The sequence below is a fragment of the Talpa occidentalis genome, unplaced genomic scaffold, assembly GCF_014898055.3.
Source record: "Talpa occidentalis isolate TD23 unplaced genomic scaffold, MPIMG_talOcc4v2.1 talOcc4.4, whole genome shotgun sequence".
NCBI lineage: Eukaryota > Metazoa > Chordata > Mammalia > Eulipotyphla > Talpidae > Talpa > Talpa occidentalis.
In genome coordinates, this window is record NW_023604295.1 from 87,219,799 (window position 1) to 87,243,961 (window position 24,163).

The 24,163-nt window shown below is 37.6% G+C and overlaps 1 long non-coding RNA gene across 3 annotated transcripts; it reads right to left on the minus strand.

Moving 5' to 3' along the window:
- Nucleotides 1–996: 996 nt before the first annotated feature.
- LOC129146759 (uncharacterized) lies at nt 997–24,014 on the minus strand. 3 transcript variants are annotated; one of them, XR_008553932.1, is made up of 3 exons: nt 23,774–24,014; nt 18,938–19,075; nt 997–1,271 (listed from the first exon to the last, which is right to left on the minus strand). It is a non-coding gene; the product is annotated as an uncharacterized LOC129146759 (long non-coding RNA). The 3 variants fall into 3 exon arrangements; XR_008553933.1 differs by lacking the exon at nt 997–1,271 and adding an exon at nt 6,306–6,538; XR_008553934.1 differs by lacking the exon at nt 997–1,271 and adding an exon at nt 9,938–10,089.
- Nucleotides 24,015–24,163: the final 149 nt, after the last annotated feature.

The following is a 24,163-nucleotide window of genomic DNA, read 5'->3' on the forward strand; positions in this document are numbered from 1 at the left end:
GGGAGCAGAACAGGCAGACTGACTGAAATACCCTGCTGAGGGGAACAGTGGGCGAGACAGAAGGGGTCTGCTGTGCCATGTGGGTAGCTCCCTTGCTGGCTGGGGATCAAACTCGTGCTGCAGAGGCTACGGATGGCTTCATAGTGCGGTGCTTAACCACCTGCGCCACCAGGGAGGCCCAAGAATTCTTAACTACTTTTGCTCTATGATTCCCCGCCCCGCTTTGGAGTTCTTATAAAACCTATGAACATTTTGCAGAAGTAGATCTGCTATAGAAGGTGAAATACTAATTTGAAGAGAAGATAAGTCTGGGTCACACTGTGATCTGAGCTAAGGGAAAGAAAGAAGAAAAAGGAAGGAAAGAAAGAAGGGAGGGGGAGAGAGGGAGAGAGATAGAACTAAAGGATAGGAAAGTAGCATAAAATTTTTATGAAGATAGAAATTTTACAAATCCTACTGCTTTGTTACAGCAAATGCCATTGAGGTGGTCAAACCCATCTCTTATCACAGGAGCATTCCAAATAGGACATTTTAAATATCAAATAGCTCCAGTTTCTATAAAAGTGGTTTAACTTGCAGACATTTGGAAAAGAAAGGTAAGAGCCTGGCATTGCTACAAGTGTGACTCTTCTCCTCAGGGATTGTGCATGACTTCAAGCTGAGCCCCCAAAAGGGGCTTATGGCTTAATTACATCAGGATAATATGGCCCCGGCATTTGGCAGGGTCCCAGGGCATTTGGGGCATGATAGGAAATCACAATGAGAATGTTTCCCTGGCCTGTGTTGGAGATCCTTTCTTTTTTAATTTTCTTTTTTTATAGCTAATTTATTTATTTATTTTTAATTTAGGTAATATTGGATACTTCATCAGGTATTACCATCATAGTAAATCGACCACCAACTCACCCATATTCCACCACCATAGACCAAGGGGAAAGAACAAAGAAGGAAGGAAGAACAATGGAGGTACTTTCAATCAAAGCTTTTAATATTTTCCTCAAACAATCCCCAGGAATTCAGTATTCTTATCACCAGCTTTGATGGATGACAAGATAATGCAACAAATGACTCAGCCATCTTACTGCAAACACTACCAAAATGCAGGTACTTTTTCCTCAGAAAGCTCCCTATAGTTCTGACAAGAACATAGATTAAAAAAAAAACACACTTTAGAAAGACAGAAGAAATCTCCAATTTATATAAACTTGGAGTGGGTGGGGAATTTATGTTGAGTTAGGGATGTCATTTGGATGTTTACTTGATGGGTAAACCTGGAAGAAAAGAATTCAGAGAAAATCAGTCAATTGTTTACAACTGAGGGGGAAAATGAAATACTGTACAAAAATGAATAAAGATGTAAGAAAATATTTAAAAAATAAAGGAAGAAAGTAAACGAATGCAAAAGTTAAAACATAATTTTAACCTTACTCTGTTCAAGAAGGCCTGTTGCCTTGTTCTACTATTGCCTAGCTAAGCAACAGCTAGAGGTGGAGCTGAGGTGAAGCAGTGGGCCCCAGAGCACATTTCAGTTATGACAGTGTTTCTCCATCAGGACTCCATCCTTAGTTAGTGTGTGTACAACTTGTGGGACTATTTTTTGATCATCACAATGTGCAATGACTGGAAGGCACCATTGCATTTAGTGGGTAGGGTCAGAGGGGTAGATCCCCTGCATCATGCAGGAAAATCACTCACAATGAAAGACTTGCAATTTCCCTCACAATTTTCAAATATCCTGCCAGATATTCATACAGGTGAAAAACTAATTTATAATTATCTGAACCTAGATCCTAATTTCATTATACATTCAAATACGAAGTTCTCTCAAGCAGTTTAAATAAGCACTAAATAGTCTAGACTTTAGGTACTAAGTAAGTTGAAGGAAGAATGTACTTTATTCAGAAATTTACCCAGAGTTGGTCTCCATTTCAGAAACTATCCAGTGACATCACTTTTCAATATATTGGGGATGACAATTCAACCACTGGGTCAGTAACCAGTTTAGATGCCTATAGTAGCAAGTAGCTGATTATCTCATTAAAAACAGTGTAGGGGGAAATGTATACTTCAATAAAAAATTGTAGTCTATAGTACACTCCTCTAATTATCTGATTCTGCTTCATTGGGAGCTATATCACAATACTGTAAAATGCAGAATACTTATACCAATGTGAAAAAATTTTTGTCTGTAGACATGCAAATTCTATACTATTTGGCAGAGTACCAATTAACCTGTCCTCCCAACCATTGAAGACCTAGGTTTGCATCTTTTTGTAGATTCATTTCAATATTGATGATCCATAAGTGTGTTCCTTTTTTAATTTCTCTCTTGAATAAGTTATAACATTAGACCAGTTCCTCATTTTCAGTTAATTAAAATATATAACTTATGTTCATTTTACACCTGGATAAGAATCATTATTTTACCTTTTTTTTTTAATTATTTTTCAACAGTAAACATGGATGGGTATTTGGAAATTGGAATACATACTTTACAAAAGTTACTTTTCTTTTACTACTCTTTTATAACAGGATGTCACATTTATTTGTAATGTGTTATATATAAATTACATTTCAGAATAGTTAGAAAGGTGTTTCAAGCATTTGTTATAAAAATAATGATACAATATTATTCTTCTACCAAGAGCAGACAAAACACTTCACACACAAAAAGAAAACTACAAACCAATATTCCCAGTGAAAATAGATGTAAAAATCTTCAACAAAATATAAGCAAACAAATTTCAACAATACATTAAAAGGATTATACAACTTGACCAATGGGATTTATTGTATGTATGCAAGGAAGGTTCAACATCTGAAAATCAATAAATTTAATACACCATTATCAACAAAAGGAAATATAAAAATCATTCTCCAGCAATAGATGCAGAGAAAGCATTTGACAATATTCAACTTCCATTTATAATAAAAACCTCAAATAATGGGTATAGCAGGAACATACCCCAACATAATAAAGGTCACATAGACATTCCTACAACTAATATCATATTAAATGGTGAGAAACTGAAAGATTTTCCTTCAAGATTAGCTTCAAGGATATCAATTTTCATTGTTATTACTCAACATAATACTGGAAATTCTAGCTAAAGCATTTGGAAAAGAGAAAGACATAAAAAGAATACATGTTGGAAAGAAGTAAAACCATCACTATTTCAGATGAATGATAATATACATTAAAAAACCCTGAAGATTGAAATACTAATTGAAATAATAAAGAAGTACAGTAAGTCGCAGGTTACAAAATCAATTCACAAAAATAAATTGCATTCCTATATGTAAACAACATACTAGAAAAGGAAGAAATTAGAAAATAATACCATTACCATAACATTGGAAAGTATTAAATGCCAAGGAATAAACTTAACAAAGGAGGTAAAGAAATTGCACAATGAAAATTTTTGTTGGGCCTCCCCTGGTGTAGCAGCGGTTGAGCGCTGGGCTGCGAAGCTGCCCACAGCCTCTGCAGTGCCTGTTCTATCACCAGCCACGGGCAAGGGTCCCACATGGCGTGACAGACCTCTCCTGCTATGCCCACTGCTCCCTTCAGCAGTGTATTTCATCAGTCTGCCTATTCTGTTCTCCGCTCTGGCTCTGGTGAATTCTCTCACCCTCCAGTGCTTCTGACTGTACCCAGTGCTTGTATAAATAAATAAATAAATAAATAAATCTTTTAAAAAAAAGAAAAAAGAGGAAAAAAAAAGAAAATTTTTGTTAAAAAAATATAAAGGGGAAAAAAGAAATGGAAAGATATTCCCTGCTCATATTTTGGAAGAATTAACATTTTTAAAATGGTTATCTTACCCAAAACAATATACAGATGCAGAGCAATACCTATTGTAGTTTCAATTTTTCTAAGAAATAGAACAAACATTACTGAAATTCATATGTAACTATAAAAGATTCCAAAGAGCCAAAGCAATCCTGACAAAAAAGGAAAATGGAAGTTTCACAATCTTGTGCTTCAAACTATACTACAAAGCTATAGTACTGTATAGTACTATAACAAAACAATATAGTACTGTAGTAAAAATAGACACACAGGACAGTGGAATAAAATTGAGAGTTAAGATACCCAGACAAATATGGATAAATAATCCATGACAAAGGAACCAAGAGAAGGGAAAGTCTATTTAACAAATATTGTTGGGAAACACTGGACAAACACATAACACTGGACAACCACACGAAATTGGACAACTAACTCACACCATATAGAAAAATTAACACGAAATAGGTTAAAAATTTGGATGTTGGAATATTATTCAGCAATCAGAAAAGATAAACTCATGCCATTTGCAGCAATGTGGATGGAGCTAGAAGAACTTATGCTCAGTAAAATAAGCCAGAAGGAAAAAGAAAAATATCAGATGGTTTCACTTGTTACAGGAATATAGGGGAACCAAATAACACATCAGTGTAAAATAATAATAACAGTACAAAACACAATAAAGCAAAAACAGACAATTATAAATCAGAGACACACTGCAGGGGAGGAGGAGGGAGAGGGATCAGAGGGAGGGAGGAGCACAGGGGAGTGAGATGATGGTGCACGGGTGCATTGGTGAAGGAAACTCTATGGGGACTATACCTGAGGGGGTGGGGGGAAGCAAATATTGTGTAAAAATGAACAATGATGTAAATAAATAAATAAATAAATAATTTGGATGTTAAGACCTGAGATCATTAAATACTTAGAAGAAAATATAAGCAAAATATTCCATGTCATTTACTTCAAGGATGTTTTTGGGAACCTGACTTCAACAGCAAGGGAAAATAAACAAAGGGACTACGACAAACTAAAAAACTTCTGCGCAGCAAAATAAGCTATCATTAAAATGAAAAGACACCCTATTGAAGAGAAAATGATTTTACATCATACATCTCACAAAGGGGCTAATATCCAAGATCTATAAAGAACTCATATAATTCAACAACACCAAACAGAAAAAAGAAGAAAAATGGACAGAAGATCTTAATAGACACTTCTCCAAAGAAGAAATACAGGTGGCCAATGGGCACATTTAAAAATGTCCATCATCACACATCATCAGGAAAATAGCAATGAAAATTACAATGACACTATCTCTTACCAGTACAAATGACCCCTATCAAAAATGCTAGAAATAATATGCATGGACGAGCATGTGGAGAAAAAGGAACCCTTGTTAATACAGTCTGGGCTAGCCTCTGTAGTCTGGGTATGTAGCCTGGGCCAGTCTCTGTAGAAAACAGTATAAAGATTTCTCTAAATATTAAAAATGGATCCATGGGCCTCCCCTGTGGCAAAGCTGCCTGCAGCCTCTGCAGCACTGGTTTGATTCCCGGCCACCGGTGAGGGTCCCACATGGCATGGCAGACCTCTCCTGCTGCACCTGCTGCTCCCCTCAGCAGTGTATTTCTCAGTCTGTCTGTTCTGCTCCCCGTTCTGACTCTGGTGAATTCTCTCACCCTCCTGCGCTTCTGACTGTGCTTGTATAAATAAATAAATAAATGAATGAATGAATCTTTTAAAAAATAAATAAATAAAAATGGATCTAGCATGTGATCCAGCAATTCCCATTCTAAGTATCTACCTAAAGAATGTAAAACCGTTCATTTGAAGGGATATTTGCACGTCTACATTTTTACAGTATCAAAATTGTAGAAACAGAGTAAGTGACGAAGGACAGATGAGAGGATTAAGAAGATACAGTATATATACATATATATGTATATACACACACATAATGGACTACTAGTCAGGTGTGTGTGTGTGCATAAAAGAGTTTTAAAAAAATTTTTATAAAAATATTTTTTATAAAAAATCATATATATAAATATATATGTAAAATATATATGACAAAATCTTGTTATTTGCCACAAAATGGATAGAACTTGATGGAACTATGCTAAACAAAACAAGACAGAGGATAAAGACAAACACTGGATTGATTCATTCATATGTGGAATATGGAGAAACAAAACAAAGGGATAGACAAAACTAAGCCACAAACAAACCCTAGAAATCTGACTGTAAAATTGAGGTTACCAAAGGGATAAGGGTATGATAGAGAACAAAAGTGGGAGAGGTCCCAATAACCTATCATGGAGGACTATGGGTGCCTTGGTGGTGGGTGTGCTGTGGTAACATATCTGAAGAGGTGTGAACTTATACCTCTGAATCATGTACAGTGTGGAAAACTAATCTTACTTCAATTAAAAAAAAAAAAGAGATGGTGTCTGAAATGTTTGGAATCACAGATTTCTTTTTTTTTTAAAGATTTATTTTATTTGTACAAGAACTGGGGTACAGGCCAGAGGCATGGGATGGTGAGAGAATTCACCAGAGACAGAGTGGGGAGCAGAACAGGCAGACGAACCAAAAACACTGCTGAAGGGAGCAGCGGACAAGACAGGAAAGGTCTGCCACGTCATGTGGGAATCTCCTTGGCCAGCCAGGAATCGAACCAGCGCCGCCGAGTCTGCAGACAGCTTCACAGCACTGTGCTCAACCCACTGTGCCACCAGGGAGTCCCTGGAATCATAGATTTCATGAGACATTTTCTGAACAAGTCAACAATTGAAACTGATCAGTAAGGTCATTATTTTTCCCAACCAGACAGAAAGTTCTAGAACTCCAAGTTATTTAAAAATTTACAGCTACTAAGCTGTAAATTATTTTGGGAACCACTTTCTTTCCCTCAATTTCTCTTTGGTTTAGATAAGACAGTTATAAAATAGTCATTAATAAATTCTACAAATTTCTGTTTTTATCTTTTCCCTGGTGATCCAAAATCCAAGAGAATTCAAAACTATGCTTGTTTTCCAGCCATCTTAGGTTATTCCAAAAAAGAGTTAATGAAAGCATGTTTCCTTATTCCCCTTTCCTTGATTCAAAGTTTTACATTGCAAAAGAACAGTGCACAGAGCACCCATTCCCCACATAACCTCCAGCTAACCCTAATCCTGACTAGCAGCTCTGCAGTAAGGTTAGGCCTAAGTATTGTGATACATTCATTTGACTACATTTTAAAATCCAGAAAGGGTGGGTTTTAAGGTTGAAATTCTTTTTTTTTTAATAATAAATTTTATTTTTATATTCCCCATACAGTTGCAACCCCCCCTTTCTGATCCCAATCCCTCTTCTCCCGCCCCCCACCCCCCCCAAAAGTGTCTCTGTTTCATAGTTTTTTGTTGATTCTGATTTTTACTTTCTTATAGTTATTCATTTTCCTGGTCCCTTATTTAAGTTTTCTAGATTCCTGCTATGAGTGAGACCATCCGGTATTTTTCTTTTTCTTTTTGGCTTATTTCACTGAGCATGATCCCTTCCAGAGCCATCCATGTTGCTGCAAATTGCATGTGCTTATCTTTTTTGAATGCTGAGTAATAATCCATGGTGTATATGTACCACATCTTCCTGATCCAGTCATCTATTTTTGGGCATTTGGGTTGTTTCCAAAGCTTAGCTATTGTAAACAGTGCTGCTATAAACATAGGGGTGCAGGTGTTCTTTGGAATTGATGTTTCTGTGTCCTTTGGGTAGATATTAAGGTTGAAATTCTTTTAACCTCAGGAAAAAACCACAAAATAGCTCACGCATATTAATACTATCAATTTCACTTCTAACTGCTGGCTGGAAATTTTTTTGGCTGAATGAAAGAGAAATAGATTCATTCCTGGCTGTTTACTACTAAAATATTATTTTATATCACTTTTCTTTTTATTAAATAAACGTGTTTATCCTCCAAAAAAAGTACAGAAGAATTTGGCAAATAAAAATAAAATTTAGAAAATTAAGTCTGGCCTAAATGTTGCTTTATTTAGAGCATAATTCTCACATAGTTATTCTTCCACCTACCAAAAGGAACATGTAAAACAAATAAAACTATGCTTGCCAAGAAACCCATCAATAAGATTAATTTAAAGTATGGGCAGGATAAGAAATCACCATTTTGAGATCAAGGGGTTTGTTCTTGTTTCAAAACCAGTTGACTTCCTAAGATTTGAGTGTGTCTCAGAAGAAATAGAAGGAAATCCCAACAACTTAACTATCCACATTCACATCCTAATGATATGTCTTTTGAGGATTCAATTGTAGTATCACATAAAATATAGGATCAAGGGTAAGGCTAGATAAAATATAAGAGCAAGGTTAAGGCTGTGCTGGTGAGAGGCATTCAGAACCTATGTTACCTGGCTTCAAGTTCTGTTGCCATTACTCACAACTTCAATGGTTTTAGATAAAATAAAAGAATTCATGCAGCTTCAGTTTGCCCATCTGTAAAATAATGACAGCATAGTGCCATATAATATTATATATGAAATATATGGTTGAGATGAAATTCTTAATATTGTATCTGGCATTATTGTAATTCATATAATTTTGAAATATTTAGAACTTGATTTTTCTAAATTCCATAATTTGGTGAGTGTGTGTAAATAAATAGGATAGCATCAATTTTAGAGATTAATGATTTTAAAATTCGGGAAATAAGTCTTTAGAAAATGCTAAAATTTTTTATTTTTCAGCAAAAATGAACTTGATTCTGCCTAAAGTGTTACTGGTTTCCTGGCCTAAATTCTCTGCTATGAAGAGTACAGTACTGAACGCAGTACTGGAAAGAACTGTCAACCACATTGGGAAAAAGACAACTCCCCTATTGATTTCATAAAGATTAAGTGTGTATATAATACAAAAAGAGAAAAACATCATGAAAATTGAGGGCTTCAATACCTGTAGCATTAAAGTTAAAATTTGTTTTCTGATAATTGGTGAAGTTCTGTTGCTGTAAAGCTTCAGTCACCACAGAGCAAATGGTGTTGAAGGATTTAGCTGAGTCTAGAACTGTCTTTTCAATGAATAGCATTATCTCAAGTCACATGGAGGATCTATGCCCTTACAGGGTGGAATGAAGGCAAGTTGAAGATTCCTGGGTAAATACGATAGCATTGTTGTTGTTTTTTGTTTTCTTCAAACGGTAACAAAAATAATACTGGAGGAAACCTGCTCTAAGGGCTTTGGGGTTCATGCCACCAGACCATGCCCCTGACTACAGTCCCTGCCCAGGCTTGGACACCCCGCAACCAGAAACTGGCCTCAAGCATCTACAAGAGAGATCCCAGATCCACCCCAGACCCCATGAGCCCCAAGCTGCCATGCCCACCACAATCAAATGACAGGAACAATGAGACGGAAAGACCCGCACACAGTAACAGTCCCAACTACAGCAGAGCAAACCCACAGCAAACAATGGAGAAAAGAAAAATAAAAAAGTCCAAACAAAGGGTGAAACAAAGACACACCTTAAAAACAAACCCTTGAAAGCTGACCCTAAATCTGAGGCATCCAGGAGGGTAGGGGAAGGCAGCGAGGAGGGGTAAGAACCAAGGGGGATAGAGAGCATAGTGAACTATGGTGGAAGATTATGGATGCTTTGGTGGTGGGAGAACTTTTGTCAACAAATCCTCTATTACAACAAATTAATAAAGATGAAAATGGTGCTTCATTAAAATAAATAAAGTCAAAAAATTAAAAAATCATAGCAATGCAAGTGTGTATTTGTGTGATACATGTCTAAGCATAGAAATGGATCAGTAGAGACTAAACAAATTTTATTAAATGTGGCCTACTTCTGGGAAGATAAATTGTGGAGATGGAAGCAAAGAAGGAAATCCCTCTTTTAAATTATGTCCCTTTATTAATAGTTAAAAAGCACCATATATCTCTTCTATAATAAGAAGGAAAGGAGGGAGAGAAGAAGAAATTACTTCTTGTTTTTTTCTCCTTTCTATTTTTTGTCTAATGTCTCTTTCAGCCTAAAAGTTTGAATCTATGTATAAAACATAAAAATAAAAAACCTTAGGAAACTAATAACTATGAAGAGTATATTTACAAAGGCAATTTTTACAGTTTGTTTATTTTTAGCACAGATTTATTTCATTAAGGATTCTGTTCAAATTGACCCAGGGTAAAAATTGCCTTCCAAATCATCTACCAAAAAATACAAAAGATGAAGTATATTCAGCAGAGTTTTGTTCAGAGCATGTTTGAGTTTAGTAACCACGCTCAACATATGGCAATCTCTGAAAGATAAAAAAGGAAATATTAAGCAAGTTAGAATTTATCTGTCCAGAATGCTCCTGCCCTTACCATCTCAACAAAGTTAAATCCTTTTCAACATTGTTGATTAAACTATTGGCTTCAGAGTTCAAAATCAAGCTTTTATTCTGGCTCTTCTACTTAGCTCTACTATCTTAGACAACTAATTAACTTCTTTCTTTTCCCTCAATTTTCTAATCTGTAAAATTAGTGAAGACCATGAATGCTAGAATAATAAGGCAAGAAAAAATACAAAAGCCATCTAAATTCAAAAGAAAGAAATAAAATTATCTTTGTTCACAGATGACATGATAATCTTCCAAAAGCTTTCAAAAGCTCCAAAAGCTTCCCAAAAAAAATTGTTAGTGCTAATAAATTCATCAAAGCTGTAGGATACAAAATCAACACACACATACACACAATCAGTTGTGTTTCTGAACACTAACAATAGGCAACCAAAAAGAAACAACCAAAAAGCAAATTAAGAAAGAAATTCCAGGGGGGCGGAGCAACATGGCGGTGAGGAGACGCTGCGAGTAAGATCTCCCATTAAAAAAAGTTAATAGGGAGGAAAAGCGGCAGGTCCCAGTGAGAACTGGGACACGGAAGATAAACGGGTGACGCCAGCGAACTGCCCGAAGAAGAAACTGGCCATAAAAGAGGACTAGAAGGGAGGGAAGCGCAGAACCCTGCTCCCCTCCCCCGCCCACAGAGGCGGCACTCTCCGAACGGCAGAGAGGAGGAAACAACAAACCAAAACGACCCACAAGAACAAACGACGCAGCAAGCGGGACTGTGAGTGGAAAGGAACTATTGCAGCCACCACACCCCGTGAACGGGAGCTGAGGCGAACCCTGCAGGATCCACCACGGCGTTGAGCGAACGGCTCCGGGCGCCATTAGAGAAGAACAAAGACCCCGGGAGACGCGCACACAGCCCGGGCTGCCAGTAAGCCTGCGCGGAAACGCGGCGCGCTCGGCGCGCTTGAAAAGCAAGTGCAGACCTGGATCGCGGCTGCCCAGGTCCCGCGCCTGCGACCTAGGCTTGCGGGGAGACGACCTAGGCTTGCGGGGAGACGCGCGGAGGTCCTCACTGAGGTGAAGGTCCCTCCCTGAGTGAGCAGGAACCAGGCGCCCAGGCACGGGAGCTGTGCAAAAGGCGCCATTCCCGCGCCACTGAACTGGGCTACAGCCCGCGTCCTGGAACTGAGGGCTTTGAACTGAGACCCGGGGCACGAAAATTCGGGGCGTGGTTTCTCCACGACGGTGGGGCACAAGGCAGACACAGCACCCCAAAGCTGTTGAGGTGTACCCTACCATTCCTGCTCTGTTCTCTGTCCCACGGGGTGGGGGGAGGCGAAAAACAGCCCCCAAGGACAATAGGAGAGATCTCTGGCGCCACCTAGCGACCAGGAAAAAAAAAGTCACTAACACCCTATAAAACAGGACATTTCTTAAGACTGCTTGAAAAGGGCAGGTTTCTGGAGGACCCAGTGGCCAGCCGGGAAGTTATTCCACGCCAGGCCCCTTCCGACCAGCAGTCTGAGCCCACAGAGGGAGCAGGCACCCACGTCCGGGGCAGACCGGGTGCGCAGAAGAGTGTGCCTGAAACCGGAGGCGCAGGGACTGCATCCCGCTTCGCCATTTGAGAACAGGGACATTTCTTCAGTAAAAACTGCCTAAATCCAGCAGAAAGCTCCCCCAGAAGACAGAGATGGCTCCTGGAAGAGCCAGAGGGGAGCGGAGAAGTTCACCCAAGATGTCAGTCAGTCCGAGCAACACAGTGTCCCAACGCATACGACAAATTAGAAAACAGACAGTAGGGAGTAGAAGAACCACACGCAACCTAAAAACTCCTCAGGAAAGAAGCACACCACAAAAAGAAAACCACTCCCCAGATTGCAACGACAGCAACTTGGAAGAACTTCTGAGCCTTCCAGAAAGAGAATTTAAAATTGCCATGATTAAAAAAGTGATAGATCAGAAGAAGGAAATTGAGTCCCTAAAGAGGGAAGTAAGAGAAATGCAGGAGATCAAAGAATTAATGGAGGAACTAAAGAACTCTGGGAAAAGCAATGAAAGCAGAATAGATGAAATGGAAGAACGAATAAGTAATCTTGAAGACACAGAAATAAAAAGAACCAAAACAGAAAAGGAAAGAGAAGTACGAAGGAAAAAGAATGAAGAAAGACTTCGGGAACTATCTGACTCCATGAGGAAAGGAAATATAAGAGTTATAGGAATTCCAGAAGGAGAGGAGAGAGATGTAGGAACAGAGAAAATATTCATGGATATAATTGAAGAGAACTTCCCAAATGAGAAGAAGGAGCTGAAAATTGATATACAAGAAGCAAGAAGAACACCAAACTTCCACGACGAAAGGAAAAACACAGCAAGACACATAATAGTAAAGCTCCCAAGAATCCAGGACAAGGAAAAAATAATGAAGCTGACAAGAGGGAAGAAACAGATAACATTCAAAGGAAAACCAATCAGGCTGACATCAGACTTCTCTGAAGAAACACTACGGGCAAGGAGAGAGTGGAGGGACATAGTCAACAGACTCCAAGAAAACAGATGCCAACCAAGAATACTCTATCCCGCAAAGCTCTCTTTCCTCCATGAAGAAAGAATATGGACCTTCCCAGACAAAGAGAAACTCCGGAATTTCATTGCGACTAAACCCCCACTCCAAAAAATACTACAAGGAATCCTAAAGCCAGAACCTCAGAGGGACGAATAACAACGAAAGAAGACCAAAAAAAAAAAAAAAAAAAAAAAAAAAAAAAGTTATTAAAAGAATAAATAAATAAAATCAAAGGAAAGACAAACATAATGGCAAATACAGATGCTAACATATCAATATTAACTCTAAATGTAAATGGACTAAACTCTTCAATAAAAAGACACAGAGTTGCAGCCTGGATTAAGAAACAAAACCCAACCTTTTGCTGTCTCCAGGAAACACATTTAGCTACAAAAGATAAAAATAGGCTCAAAGTCAAAGGATGGAAAACAATCCTGCAAGCAAATGGGCCAAAAAAGAAAGCAGGAACAGCTATACTTATATCAGATAAAACAGACTTCAAACTCAAAAAAATAAAAAGAGACCCCAATGGTCACTACATTATGATTAAGGGGACAATACTTCAAGAAGAAATAACACTCATTAACATATACTCACCAAACGAAAGAGCACCAAAATATATCAGACAACTGTTGTCCTCTCTGAAAACAGACATCAGAGAAAACACATATGTAGTGGGAGACTTCAACACACCACTATCAACAATGGATAGATCAACAAGACAAAAAATAAGTAAAGAAACTAAAGCTCTAAATAAGGACCTAGAGCATTTGGGCTTAACAGACATCTATAGAACACTAAACCCAAAAAAAACGGAGTACACATTTTTCTCAAGCGCACATGGATCATTCTCCAGGATCGATCACATACTGGGGCACAAGACAAATATCAACAGATACACCAAGATTGAAATCATACCAACCATCTTTTCTGACCACGAAGGCATCAAACTAGAAATAAATCATAAAAAGAAGGCAAGGAACTATCCTACCTCATGGAGATTAAAAGCCACACTACTGGAAGACCACTGACTAACGAGGAGATCAAAGAAGAAATTAAAAAATTCTTTGAATTGAATGACAAGGAGGACACCAATATCCTAAATGTATGGGATGCAGCAAAAGCAGTAATAAGAGGAAAATATATAGCAATAGAAGCTCACATCAAAAAACAAGAAAGAACTCAAAGAAACAACCTAATCTCGAAGCTCAAAGATCTAGAAAAAGAACAACAAAAAAAACCCAGAACCAGTAGAAGAAAAGAAATAATAAAACCAAAGCAGAAATAAATGAAATTGAAACTAAAAAAACAATCCAAAAGATCAATGAAACCAAGAGCTGGTTCTTTGAAAAATAAATAAAATAGACAAACCCCTAGCCAGGCTCACAAAGGAAAAAAGGGAGAAAGCACAAATACACAGAATCATAAATGAAAGAGGAGAAATCACAACGGACACAGCAGAAATCAAAAGAATAATCAGTACTACTATGAACAGTTATATGGAAACAAGTTCAACAATCTAGAGGAGATGGACAAATTCCTACAACTCTACAATCACCCAAAGCTAGATAAAGAAGAAATAGAACACCTAAACAGACCAATTACAAGGAGCGAAATTGAAATGGTAATTAAAAACCTCCCAAAAAAAAAAAAGCCCAGGACCTGATGGATTTACAAATGAATTTCTACCAAACATTCAGAGACGAATTAGTGCCTATCCTTCACAAACTCTTCCAAAAAATTGAGAAGGAAGGGACAATACCAAACACATTCTATGAAGCCAATATTACACTAATACCAAAACCGAATAAGGACAACACAAAAAAGGAAAACTATAGGCCAATCTCCCTAATGAACACTGATGCAAAAATCCTCAATAAAATTTTAGCTATCAGAATCCAAGAATGTATCCATAAGATAATTCACCACGACCAAGTTGGATTCATTCCAGGGGCACAAGGATGGTTTAACATCCGAAAATCAATCAACGTTATCCAACACATCAACAAAAAGAAATATAAAAACCATATGATAATATCAATAGATGCTGAGAAAGCTTTCGACAAAGTGCAACACCCATTCATGATAAAAGCCCTTGAAATTCTTGGGATACAAGGAACATACCTCAACATCATAAAGGCCATCTATGACAAGCCAACAGCCAGTATCATTCTCAATGGTGAAAAGCTGAAAGCAATTCCATTAAGATCTGGAACAAGACAAGGATGTCCACTCTCACCACTGCTTTTCAATATAATACTGGAAGTCCTAGCCAGAGCAATAAGACAAGAGAAAGACATCCAAGGAATCCAAATAGGAAAAGAAGAAGTCAAACTATCACTATTTGCAGATGATATGATAATATACATAGAGAACCCCAAAATCTCCACAGAAAAACTAATTCAACTCATCAATCAATTCAGTAAAGTGGCAGGATACAAAATCAACACGCAAAAGTCAGTAGCCTTCCTATACACAAACAATAAATCTGAAGAAGAAGAAATCAAAAAAACACCCCTTTTATTATCGAAACAAAAAAATCAAATATTTGGGAATAAATCTAACAAAAGAGGTAAAGGACCTATACAAAGAAAACTATAAAACACTGTTAAAAGAAATAGAAGAAGACACAAAGAAATGGAAAGACATCCCCTGCTCATGGATTGGAAGAATAAACATTATTAAAATGGCCATCCTACCAAAAGCAATATACAGATTCAATGCTATTCCAATCAAAATCTCAATGGCATTCTTCAAAGAAATAGAACAATTATTGATGAAATTCATATGGAATCACCAAAAACCCCGAATAGCCAAAGCTCTACTGAAAAAAAAAGAAGGAAATGGAGGCATCACACTCCCAGACTTCAAACTATACTACAAAGCCATAATCATCAAAACTGCATGGTATTGGAACAAGAACAGACATACAGACCAATGGAATCGAATAGAAAATCCAGAAATAAACCCACAGATTTATGGTCAACTAATCTTTGACAAAGGAGCAAAGACTATGCATTGGAGCAAAGAAAGTTTGTTCAATAAATGGTGCTGGGAAAACTGGGTCGCTACATGCAAAAGAATGAAGCTTGACCACTACCTCACACCATACACAAAAATCAACTCAAAATGGATTAAAGAACTAGACATAAGACCTGAAACCATAAAATACATAGAAGGAAATATAGGCGAAACACTACGGGATTTGCACATCAAAGACATCTTTACAGACACATCACCCAAAGCAGTGATAGTGAAGAGAAAGATCAACAGCTGGGACTACATCAAATTAAAGAGCTTCTGCACAGCAAAAGAGACAATAACAAAAACAAAGAGAAACCCCACCAACTGGGAGAACATTTTTGCACCCAACACTAATGATAAAGGACTGATCACAAAAATCTGCAAAGAGCTGATGAGACTCAGCAACAACAAAGAATATAATCCAGTCAAAAAATGGGCAGAAGAGCTAAAAAGAAACTTCTCTGAAGAGGAAATGCAAATGGCCAACAGACATATGAAAAAATGTTCAACATCACTTGTAATCAGGGAAATGCAAATCAAAACTACCATGAGATACCATCTCACACCAGTGAGAATGGCACATATTAAAAAAACTAGCAACAACAAATGTTGGCGAGGATGTGGAGAAAAAGGAACTCTTGTGCACTGTTGGTGGAAGTGCAAACTGGTCCAACCACTATGGAGAGCTGTGTGGAGATTTCTGGACCTACTAAACATAGAGCTTCCATATGATCCAGCAATTCCACTCCTAGGTATTTACCCAAAGGACACAGAAACATCAATTCCAAAGAGCACCTGCACTCCTATGTTTATAGCAGCACTGTTTACAATAGCTAAGCTTTGGAAACAACCCAAATGCCCAAAAATAGATGACTGGATCAAGAAGATGTGGTACATATATACCATGGAATATTACTCAGCATTCAAAAAAGATAAACACATGCAATTTGCAGCAACATGGATGGCACTGGAAGGGATCATGCTCAGCGAAATAAGCCAAAAGAAAAAGAAAAATACCGGATGGTCTCACTCATAGCAGGAATCTAGAAAACTTAAATAAGGGACCAGGAAAATGAATATAAGAAAGTGAAAATCAAAATCAACAAAAAACTATGAACCAGAGACACTTTTTGGGGGTGGGGGGCGGGAGGGGAAGGATTGGGGTCAGAATGGGGCATTTGCAATTGTATGGGGGAATATAAAAATAAAATTTAATATTTAAAAAAAAAATAAATAAAAAAAAAAAATAAAACTGAAAAAAAAAAAAAAAACTTTAAAGAATATTGCATATAACCCATAATACCCATTAAAATTTCTTTTATAAATTAACCAATACCTATGTATAAATAGTACCCTAAAATGTATTTGGTTTCATTTAATCGCCTATTTAAGTGGGCTCCAATTTTTTAACAAATGAAACTTAACTCTGCAATGTATTTCTATGTACAAAAACCTTGATTTATGCTTCTGCTTACTTTGGGCACATGTAATAATGATAATATGATCAAAACTATGTACATTTAAAAGTTTCCTATATATATATTTTGAAATTATAATACTTTAATGTTACTACACATTGTCTTTTAGTAGAAGAAGATTATAATCCATTAAAGTAAATGTTTCCTGATACATGTCTATATTTGTTCCATTGTTTGAGATGACGCTATTATTAAGCCCACAGCAATCACTTTACGTTTTCTGCTTCTACTGCAGTGAGTAAACCTCCTCTTTCGAATGCCCCAGGACATTGGTTCTATGGGCTGGTATAATTTAAAAGATACACAATAAAACCTTCAATTGCTATAAAAAAAAAAAAAAAAAAAAAAAAAAAAAAAAAAAATAAAGCATGATTGAATGCAAAAAAAAAAAAAAAGAAAAAAAAAGAAAGAAATTCCACTTACAATAGCATCAAAGGGAATCATGTACATAGGAATAAACCTGATTTTAGGTTTAGGAGGTGAAAAATTTGTGCATTGAAAACTACCAATATTTATGAAAAATTAAGATATAAAAAAAAGTAAAGACAAACATGTTCATAGATTAAAAGACAGTATTGTGAAAATTGCCATAATATCCAAAGCAATCTGCAGAGTCAACACTATCTCTATCAAAAGCCTGATGGATATTTTTTCAGAAACAGATAAAACCATCCTAAAATTCATATGAAATCTCAAGAGAACACAAATAGTCAAAGCAATTTTGAAAGAAAAGAAAAATTTTTAATTTTAAAGTTTCAAAATATGTCATAAAGCTACCGTAATCTTAACAGTATGGTACTAGTATAAAGACAAACAAAAGGACTAATGGAATAGTATGAAGAATAAAGAAGTTAAGTTCCCTCTTATATGTTAAGATGACTTTATACGCTCAATGGTAGAAAGGTCAGCCTCTTGTTTGGGGGAAGCCATAAGCAAAAGAATGGAACTAGATCTTTATTTTACACCATATACAAAAACTAACCCGAAATGAATTAAAAACAGGGCGCCTTGGTGATGCAGGGGTTAAAGTCTCAGTACTATCAAGTGATCACCAGCCACTATAGCAAGAGTTCTATCCCTGGCCAGGCAGCTAACACTCATGGCACAGCAGACCTCTCCTGTCTTGCCCACTTCTCCGCTCAGCAGTGTATTTCAGTACATCTGCCTTTTCTGCTCCCCATTCTGTCTCTGGTGAATCTTTTCACCTCCCCACACCTTTGGCTTACATTCCAGTTCTTGTATACATAAATAAATAAAACAAAATCTTTAATAAATAAAAATTAATTAAAAACCAAAAAAAAAAAAACTTTCAAATGCCAAGAAGAAAAGTGTAGGGGTAAATTTTCATTGAATTGGAAATGATTTCTTGGCTACGCACAGGCAATAAAAGGAAAAATATGCAAGTGGAAATTATTTACCAGTGAATGTGTGAAAAGGGGTTAGCACCGAAGATATAAATCTCCTACAACTCTACAAGAAAATGTAAGATAACCTAATTTTAAAATGACCAAGAACTGAAGAGACATTTCTACGATGATGATATACCAGTGGTAAAACATCATTAATCAGCATCATTAATCATCAGAGAACTAAAAATCAAAACCACAATAAGATATTACCTCATACCCACTAGGATGGCCACTATTAAAAAAATAGAGAAATAACAAGTGTTGGTCAGATTGCAAAATCATGCAGTCTGTACGGAAAACAATTATGGGGTTTCCAAAAAAATTGAAAAACAGACCTACGATGTGATCTACAATTCCGATTTCTAGGCATATATTCAAAAGTCTTGATAGCAGGGTCTCAATGAGGTATTTTCACCACTAGATTCAAAGCAGCACTTTTCTCAGTAGCAAAGAGGCATATCCAAGCCAAATACCTGGAAAATTAATGCATAAACAAATGTGGGTGCCTCAAGTCACAAGGTAATATTATTCTGCCTTAAAAAGAATGGAATCCTGTCACATGCTACAAAATAGATGAAACCTGAAGACATTATGCCAAGTTAAATAAGCCTGACACAAAAAGACAAATACTGTATAATTCTACTTATGTGTATATCGAAAGTGGTCAAGTTCATAGAAACAAAGCAGAATGGTATGGTAGTACCAGGGCCTGAGGAAATGGGAAAAGGGGAATTGTTGGTGAATCAGTATAAAGTTTGAGATTTGCAGGATGAAAAATTTCTGGAGATTTGTTTCACATCAGATACCTAATATTGCTGAACTGTGCACTTAAAATGGTTAAGATGGTAAATCTTATGGTGTATTTTTTACCACAATAAAAGAAGTGAAGATAATTAAATGAGACACATATGAAGGATTTGGGGGAAAACTTGCACATAACAAATGCATATTAAATTCTGAATATTAATTATTAATGGAGCTATCAAATGCTACTCCAACATGATTCCTTTTCTATTGTCCCCTTCCAGCCTTTCTCCACAGACACACTGTTCTTTCTCAGTCTGTATTTATAATCTATCCTGTTTCACAGCTGTGCTGAAACCTTTGTACCTCTAAGGCGGGAGCAATGAACTGCTGGGCACGGTGATCCCCATTGAATTCCACACAGCTCTATGCACATGGTAGGAGACCAATTTTTTTAAGTTAAGATTTTTTTTCTTTGCATAATGAATATAGCACATCATTCATATAGAAAACATGAACAATAACAAAATAGAAAATGGAAAAAAGAACATGTAATTCCTACCACTTAAAAGCACTCACAATTGTGTTTTCAGTAACTCCTGAATTAAACAGAGTAAAAATAAATGTTTTAACTTTTTTTAAAAAAGATTTATTTATTTATACAAGAACCAGGGTACAGGCCAGATGCACGGGAGGGTGAGAGGATTCACCTGAGACAGAACGGGGAACAGAATGGGAAGACTGACTGAAATACACTGCTGAGGGGAGCAGCGGGCAAGACAGGAGAGGCCTGCGCGCCATGTGGGACTCTTGCTGGCAGGCAGGGATCGAACCCGTGCTGCAGAGGCTGTGGACAGCTTCAGTGTGGCTATCAACTGCCTGCGCCACCAGGGGAGGCCCAATGTTAACTTTTTTAAGAGGGAGGGAAGGCTTTAATATTCAAGTAAGTTCAAGATTTGTCTTCGTGGGCCTCCCCTGGTGGCGCAGCGGTTGAGCACTGTGTTGCGGGGCTGCCTGCGGCCTCTGCAGCGCCGGTTCGATCCCCGGCCACTGGCGAGTGTCCCACCAAAAAAAAAAAAAAAAAATTTGTCTTCGTGGAGAATAATTCAGGCAGGTTGAAACACCTGGTAGCCAAGAGGTTGATGGGTAGCTGGAATAAAAAAGAATAAAACTATGTCAATACAAATATGGCTCTTTAGTTAATAATAATTCAGTTGCAGACAAAAGAACACAGCTCTGACATTGAAGGCAGAAAGATTGGTGTCAAAGTAAAATTTTTCAACATCTGTGACCCTACTACCAAATACATAATGTGTATGTGTCATAGATTTACTTTAATTATTAATGAGGAAACAGCATGATGAAAAGTGATTTAAAGGATTCATAAGATTGATTTATACATGGTAAATAAAAGACAGAATGCTGGAATCAAATTGCTAAATTAGATTTTCAAACAAAGCAAAAAAAAAAAAGCAATACAATTATAACCTCTATGGACAAAAGGATTTGCTTTGTTATTACACAAGAATAGTATGCAACTTAATTAGTTAACATCTAATTTTAAGAAAATTGGGCCCTAATCAATAGTTAATTGTGGGCTAATATTCCTTATCTCCAGTGTCACAGGGCCCTTAGAAGGTCTATTGGACAGTTCTCCAATATGCACCCCTATGTTTATAGCAGCACTGTTTACAATAGCTAAGCTTTGGAAACAGCCCAAATGCCCAAAAATAGATGACTGGATCAAGAAGATGTGGTACATATATACCATGGAATATTACTCAGCATTCAAAAAAGATAAACACATGCAATTTGCAGCAACATGGATGACGCTGGAAGGGATCATGCTCAGTGAAATAAGCCAAAAAGAAAAAGAAAAATACCGGATGGTCTCACTCATAGCAGGGATCTAGAAAACTTAAATAAGGGACCAGGAAAATGAATAACTATAAGAAAGTGAAAATCAAAATCAACAAAAACTATGAACCAGAGACACTTTTTGGGGGTGGGGGGCGGGAGGGGAGGGATTGGGGTCAGAATGGGGGGATTGCAATTGTATGGGGAATATAAAAATAAAATTTATTAATTAAAAAAAAAATTAAAAAAAAATTAAAAAAAAAATAAATAAAATGTTGAGTCAATAATAATTTTGAAAAAAAAAAAAAAGAAAAGCAAGCAGTCATTCATCTCATGCCTTAGTCCCAAAGTTTTAATAATTTTTCTAAACTTGATGCTTTAAGTCACGAATAATCATTCCTAACTAGTATTGAACATGTCCCATGGACCAAACCTACTAAAAAGTTAAATTCTGTTCACATGTCTTATAATATCTTACTAAATTCTCATAGCACCCCTGCCTATAAGTGCTGTCATTCCTGCATTTTACAGATGGGCAGATTTAGGAGTAGAAAGGTTATACAATTCTCCCATGGTTAAATAAATTGCCAAAGCCCAGACAGAACTCAGGTCTTTCTGACCAGCCCCAAATCCAAAGAGGAGTTTCTAGATGGCACTCTAAGGTGTAACCCAAAATGAAGCAGTGGGGTACAAGAAATAAAAGGGCATAACTATCTTTGAGGATGACTTAAATGTGTGTTCTTTATCATTCTTATCCTGTCACATCTTATGTGAACATTTTACAAGATAGCACATAGAAAGTTTCTGAATAGATAAATAACATGTATTAGTGGGACACAATCAAAATGGGGTTGAAACTTCTGCTTGTAAAGATTTTTTTTACTTCCACATTTGCTGCTGTGTGTTTCTGACCTCTCTAACTCAATTTGTTTTCTAGTATCCATCTGGGTGGTTTGAAAGCCTCATATATCCTTTCTGCAGTGTGAGGGGGAGCAGCATTTTCATCTTAAGGGAGATTAGGAGAGGCTTAGAGGCAACGTTATTTTCTTTATGTGCTTGGAAGTCCTGGGGAAGGGGAAATCCACGTTCTCATTTCTTTTGTCCCTCGTTCTGGCTTTATGAAAGAGCGAAGCGCAAGGGGGATTTGCCATGAAGTACAAAGAAATGTACATATGACTCTCAAGTTCCTACTCAGAACTTTTAGAAATCAGGTGGTGGGTGGCTGAAGTGATTTGAAGGTTGAAAAGTAAATGATCGGGTCGTAGGCTTAGATAAGTAAACGAATAATAAAAACTAGACACAGAGTCCACAGGAATTAAGGAACATGACTTCAGGAATAACGCGCCAAAGCCAAACGGAGGAAAGTCTGTGAGCATGTGGAGCAAGGCACTCGGAGTGTGCTGTAACATCAGAATTATTCGGCATTTTCTGAAATTACTAGTTACACTTGATTAAATAAATGTTCTAAATGCAATTAAGAATGTATTGTATGTTCACTTCATGGATGCACTAAGAAAAATACTCATTATCTTGTCTCTCTGGGATACTACACATACTTAAAGGCTTTGTGTTCTTGCCACAGTTGTAGGGGGCAAACAAGGCGGAGAGAACCAGAGCTCCCTGGCCCAGATGGAGATGTCTCTTCAGGCCCTCACACCCACACACAGATTTTGTCGCCCTTACTCCCTTCCCCAGCTTGGAAACATACACTGAAAATGTGGTCAGATCCCATTATGCAGTTAGGACACTGAGGGAAAAACTACAGAGAATTAATAGCCAGCTACATCCAGGACCCCAGGAAACACCTGTCAGAACCCATAAAGCTGGAGAGCCAAGAAATGTCCAAGAAGGGAAGGCAGTTCCCCACCCCAACCTGCTGTAGGGCAGATAAAACTATACTATTCTGCACCATAACAGAAGGGGGAGTGACTTAGAAATTCCCGCCTGGACCCATAAACCAACACCCTGGGTGCAACTGCACCATAAACCCCAGAAAAGGACAGTGTGAGAAGCACCCACACACCATTTACCCAGGAATGACCCACCACTCCTCACAGTTGTTCTTTCATGAACTTTGCACATCCAGACTTCTTCCTGGGTGTACTGTCTGAACAAATTTTTCTTTGCTCTATTTTGAGGTAGCTTTGAATTTTTTCATGACCATAGTCAAGAACTGAAGTCTGCCCAAACCCAGTACAGTTAGGAAATGTAGTTTTCTGTCTGGCACCAAATGCACCCCAAAAAACAAATGTCCATCAGGGACCTCTAGTGATGGCACAACAGACAAGCGTGACCCCAAGAAAAAGGCAGGTGTCTTAGAAGGGACGTGGCTGGGAATAGTGTCTCCCACTGGAGAACCTCAAACCAATCCTCATCCTTTTCGGAGGTGAATATCATGGCTGATTTCTTCTGGGTCTCCCTCTTCACAGCTGTAGGTACCAGACTTTGGCTCCTTGCTACATTTGCTTGTCATCCAGTTGTTCCAGATACTGTATTGGAAGTTCCCCACCCTTTAGTAGAATCATTAGGAGGAACTGGTACAACCTCCTTACTCAAAATGAAGTTCCTACCTGAGCAGCAGCACCATCACCTGGGGACTAGTCACAGCTGCAGAACCTCAGCCCTGCCCTAAACCTACTGGAGCAGAATCTGCACTTTATCTGGAGATCCCAGCTGATCTGAATGGGTCTTAGTTTGAGAAGCACTGACCTAAAGTTTAACTGATCTTGTTACCGGAACCCAGCCATCTCAGTGGCGGGAGCCGGCAGGACAATGATGTCCTTTCCACCCTGCTGCCCCACCATAAGTCAGTTGTGGCAGTTGCTCCTCAGAGCTCAGTAACTGCCGTTTGTAATGGACCAATCAGGTGAGAGCTGTGAGCTGATTGGTGCTAAATGGTCCAATCAGACTTGTGGGTGAAAGAGAATATAAGCCAGGGTTGGGGGGCGCTAAGAGAGCCC